Genomic DNA, 5,689 nt, shown 5'->3' with positions numbered 1-5,689 from the left:
AACCAGTCTCAGGATTGAAGACCACAACAACAACAACTTCAAAGTGTGCACTAGTTTACAAATTATTTATGTATAACTAATGATTCAGCTTACAAAATGAGAACAGAAAATTTTTGATTGGATGGGTATGTCGAACCAGTGGCTCAGACGTTGAAGGTTCGTATGTCTTTAGGTGAAACCCATGAATTTCGATATTTTCCTAGGTGCAGTTTGTGTGATGTTTACCTCTAAATATCCGCACTTACACTTGAAAAACGGCATTTAGTGTTGTCGATTTTTTCCCAGTTTTTCTTGATGTGTAAAACCAATATACGCAAAACAATAAGGAAGTTTTACTACCGGCAGTAGTGTGTAAGTTTATTTTTGGTAGCTATTGTAGGTTAGGATACAGAAAGCCACAGGAGAGAAGTTGTTGGGTGTTCTCAGGCTGAGCCAGTATTAAGAATTTATGGCTTACGAGGTTGATCAACAAGTGGCTCCCGGCTCAAGCTATTGAGAGTTTTCACCGAAAAGCGCTGCGGCAGTTAAAGACGAAACAGAGCGCCGGATTTCCACCTGGCTCCTGGCATGAATTTAGTGCTGAATATTTCATATCCACGTCCCTACAAGGACTAAATGTTCCTACTGCGAGAGCTGAAGCCACATAATTTTTTCCCTGCAGCATTACATTTAGAAAGTGGAAAATTACTATGATCGTATGCATTTTGGCACATCATTTGTTTAGCATTCCCACCATTTGATTGCTTGACTCGTATCAGATAAGCGTATTCTACACCTCATATCGATAATAAAAGTATTAATTACAAGTTTCAAGATTAAGTAGAAACACAATGAAATCTGATAACTGAAATTTCAACGGAAAACGATTAGGAGATACACAAAGATGAAGCGCAATTGTACAAAATGTCATATTTCTTTTCTATACTGCGTTCATCATAAGAATAAACCTGATATAAATATTCCATGTATTCTTCTGGGTTTGCTGGAGTCTAATTGGATTTCCTTTAACCTGGAGTGGAAGCCATTTTTCATTAAAATAATGATTAGATGTGTGTTTATTAGTACGTAACTGACGAGTTTGCCCGCATCTCGTGGTCGTGCGGTAGCGTTCTCGCCTCCCACGCCCGGGTTCCCGGGTTCGATTCCCGGCGGGGTCAGGGATTTTCTGTGCCTCGTGATGGCTGGGTGTTGTGTGATGTCCTTAGGTTAGTTAGGTTTAAGTAGTTCTAAGTTCTAGGGGACTGATGACCTAAGATGTTAAGTCCCATAGTGCTCAGAGCCATTTGAACTGACGAGTTTCACATTTAAAAGATGAATATATTCCACGCTGAACGAAAAACGGAAGACCAAACCGAGATTTGAACAGTTGTACCACATTACTGTCGCACAACACTACCGATGCATCTCCTGCTCAAAGACGCCTTAACTTTTGCAGACACAGTACCTCTAAAAACTTCAAAGCTGATTTTGTTCTGTTGTTGTTGTTGTGGTCTTCAGTCCTGAGACTGGTTTGATGCAGCTCTCCATGCTACTCTATCCTGTGCAAGCTTTTTCATCTCCCAGTACCTACTGCAACCTACATCCTTCTCAATCTGCTTAGTGTATTCATCTCTTGGTCTCCCTCTACGATTTTTACCCTCCACGCTGCCCTCCAATACTAAATTGGTGATCCCTTGATGCCTCAGAACATGTCCTACCAACCGATCCCTTCTTCTGGTCAAGTTGTGCCACAAACTTCTCTTCTCCCCAATCCTATTCAATACTTCCTCATTAGTTATGTGATCTACCCATCTAATCTTCAGCATTCTTCTGTAGCACCACATTTCGAAAGCTTCTATTCTCTTCTTGTCCAAACTATTTATCGTCCATGTTTCACTTCCATACATGGCTACACTCCATACAAATACTTTCAGAAACGACTTCCTGACACTTAAATCTATACTCGATGTTAACAAATTTCTCTTCTTCAGAAACGCTTCCCTTGCCATTGCCAGTCTACATTTTATATCCTCTCTACTTCTACCATCATCAGTTATTTTGATCCCCAAATAGCAAAACTCCTATACTATTTTAAGTGTCTCATTTCCTAATCTAGTTCCCTCAGCATCACCCAACTTAATTCGACTACATTCCATTATCCTCGTTTTGCTTTTGTTGATGTTCATCTTATATCCTCCTTTCAAGACACTGTCCATTCCATTCAACTGCTCTTCCAAGTCCTTTGCTGTCGCTGACAGAATTACAATGTCATCGGCGAACCTCAAAGTTTTTATTTCTTCTCCATGAATTTTAATACCTACTCCGAATTTTTCTTTTGTTTCCTTTACTGCTTGCTCAATATACAGATTGAACAACATCGGGGAGAGGCTACAACCCTGTCTTACTCCCTTCCCAACCACTGCTTCCCTTTCATGTCCCTCGACTCTTATAACTGCCATCTGGTTTCTGTACAAATTGTAAATAGCCTTTGTTCTGTATACTTGGGAAAAAGCATTAAGAACAACTTTCTCCTTGCCACTTTTTAACGGTGTTCCATGCTCATATTGCACTACGGAGCAGGAAGCAACGTCAGCCATTAGCACACTACGCATTAAGAGCGCGACAGTAAGAGCACGACAGCGCACAGATTACCACTATACACGATTTTTGAAACAAAAACTCCGTAGCTAAAGCATGATTAAGAAAATCGTTGAGGGATCTTAATACATTAGAATATCTTAAAGTTTCATTTACGCTGCCATACAACAAGATATCTAATACAAAAATAGAACCTACTTTCAAGAGCGTAACAACACCAGCAAACGTGCGCTCCGGCTGCTGATCAATCATCGCGTTTGTGTTTGTTTACATCAGGTTTATTCTTATGATGAACAAAGTACAGCCAGTGCAATGCTCTACGCAGTACATAACGGATTGTACGCTATGCCGTAATTAAATTCTACTTTTCCTGTTTCATTCGCTAATGCAGCAGGCTTAAAAATTACTGCCCTTATGCGTTCTCGTAGTCCATTTCTTTCTTAATGGCTTTCACGCAAAATAGATTGTGAAACGTGCTTTCATTGTGTGTCCCAAATATTGGTCCTCTAAATTTTCCCTAAAGATTCCGGAGTTTCCAGTCAACGTTTTCTGGGCAACTTATTAATACTCACACACCGCTTGCGTAGCTGAAAATGTAACAGAACGTCTCTATATTCGTTCACCATCTTTAGTTCACCAAGGAGACAACACCAAATAAGCAGAAGTTAGCATACCATAGTCATAGGAAACCCAAACGGAAAACCGATGAGTGAATTACAACACACACATTCAGTTTATCAGTAAAACCATACTGTGCAGTAATGAACAAGGTACCAAGGCTAGTAGTATCAAAAATCGTGGAACTATCGTGTGAAGTTCTACGATACATCTCAGTTCGGCCGTCTGATGAGACAGCGTCATGGTATTAATGCACTTCCCCATATGTACCTGTCATTCTAAAGCTACGTGAACACTCACTGCATCGCCTCGTGTTTCTCGGTGCAGTGCCTGTTAGTTCGTTAGTTATATGTTCTACAGATCATTTCAACAAGTATTTTATCGAAACGATGTGCACCGAGTGAGATTATAGGGTACGCATAACGAACATATTCATACACCTATGCAGCTACACTTAAAACTAGGTGTTTTTTAGAGGCAACCGGTATTTAAATATAAATTCTTCCACGGTATAGAAGTAATTATTTAATGCTTTTAGTTTAGATTTAAAACTTGCTTTGCTACCTGTCGGACATTTTATGCACACTGAACTTCTTTCTGAACCTGTGCCAGTGTTAGTAATGAGTAAAAAAGTTAATTTTTCTCTGGTGCTATAGGTACGGGATTAGTATTTTTCTGATATTGTGGTAAATTATTTATGATGTGTTGCACTAGCGAATATTTGTATTGTAATGGTGCAGTTAAAATACGTTACTCCTTGAAGAGACCGAAACATGACGAATCGTGGGTGAACAGCGTATATTATTCTTACTGCTCGTTTTGTTGCAATCAGTACTTTCTTTCTAAGTGATGAGTTACCGCAAAAAGTTATTTAATGGAAGTATGCAAAATATTGTTTCCAAGACTAGCAACTATACGGAGAGCAAATGAAGCTGAACGTAATTGTTTGAACAGTTTATTAATACGCCTTTTCAAATTTAAGTTTTCATCAATATGTGCGATTCAAAATGTCGTTCAGTGTTACCTGTTTACAGACTCCTGTTCATGTGCTACATCAGTTTTTAGTATGACTGTATTTTTTTGTTCAGAACTGAATATATAGTGTTTTCTGAAGATTGAGGGAGAGTCCATTTTCAGAGAACCATTTAAGAATTCTTTGAAGAACATGATTAACAATCTCTTCTGTTACTTTATCTCTAATGGGATTTGTTGTACCTTTAGAATCACCTGCGCAAAATACCAGTTCTACTTGATGAATGTTAAGTGGAAGATCATATATGTCAGAAACAGGAGTGGACCCAAAATTGAACCTTGTCTTACTCTTTTTGATTTCTTCCCAGTCAGTACAATTTTCTGCCCTTCCAACGTTTCAGTTATTCAGCACAACATTTTTACATTCTGTTTGTTAAGTACTACTCAAACCAGTTTTGCGTTAAACAATCAGTCCCACAAAACGAAAGTTTTTCTAGGGGGCAAAACGATATACGCAATCAAACGCCTTAGAAACAACACAAAAAATACCTGATGGTTTGTGTGAATAGGTCTTAAAGTGCGCTAATAAGACTTCCACTTTGTCGAAAGGGTGTAATTTGTGCAGAACAATGGTCGTGAAGAATGTGCTAATAATTTCCAAACGACAGCAACATTGGCTGACCCGCTCGCATAACGTAAAGCGCCGCGCGCTAGCTTGCGAAGTAGGAAAGTGAGCCAAACTCGCACCGAAACAGCGCGGTGGAGTAAGAAATATGGCTGTCGCATCGGCCAACCTGGATGGGGCTTTCAGGCTGTTTCCCACACACCCTTAGGCAAATAATAGGCTAGTTCTTATTTTTTGTCGTAGAAAATATGATACGGGAACAGCTGAAATAGGTTCACACACTGTAAAAAGCTTACATGTGGTGTACACGTCTTCCTTCCCTTAGGTAACTGACAATTTCTACGACAGGAAGGTTATCAGACTGCAAATTTAAATGGAATGTACTGGTCAAATGGTGATTACAGAGGAGTCCTCTGTAGAGGCGGTAAACGCTAAGGAAAAGAATAAGAAGAAACGAGCAATAGGCAACGGCCTTGCCGCAGTGGTAACACCGGTTCCCAACAGATCACCGAAGTTAAGAGCTGTCGGGCTGGGCTAGCACTTAGATGGGTGACCATCCGGTCTGCCGAGTGCTGTTGGCAATCGGGGTGCACTCAGCCCTTGTGAGGCATACTGAGGAGCTACTTGATTGAAAAACAGCGGCTCCGGTCTCGGAAACTGACATACGGCCGGGAGAGCGGCGTGCTGGCCACACGGCCCTCCATATCCGCATCCAGTGACGCCTATTGGCGAAGGATCACACGGCGGCCGGTCGTTACCATTGGGCCTTCATGGCCTGTTCGAAAAAAAGAGCAATAGTTAATATCTATTACGGTGCGTTAGAAACAGATATCGCGAAAACTAAATGTATACGAAGGTATGCTGAAAAGTAATGCGTCTGAATTTTTTATGTGAAAA

The 5,689-nt window shown here is 40.3% G+C and overlaps 1 pseudogene; it reads left to right on the top strand.

Annotated features, from left to right (window-relative positions):
* Nucleotides 1–5,255: 5,255 nt before the first annotated feature.
* Nucleotides 5,256–5,373, top strand: LOC126429095 (5S ribosomal RNA; annotated as a pseudogene).
* The last annotated feature ends 316 nt before the right edge of the window (nucleotides 5,374–5,689 follow it).

Source organism: Schistocerca serialis, chromosome 1 (genome assembly GCF_023864345.2).
Source record: "Schistocerca serialis cubense isolate TAMUIC-IGC-003099 chromosome 1, iqSchSeri2.2, whole genome shotgun sequence".
Lineage (NCBI taxonomy): Eukaryota > Metazoa > Arthropoda > Insecta > Orthoptera > Acrididae > Schistocerca > Schistocerca serialis.
Note: the sequence above shows the minus strand (reverse complement) of the source record. Positions and strands in the feature narration are given on the sequence as shown.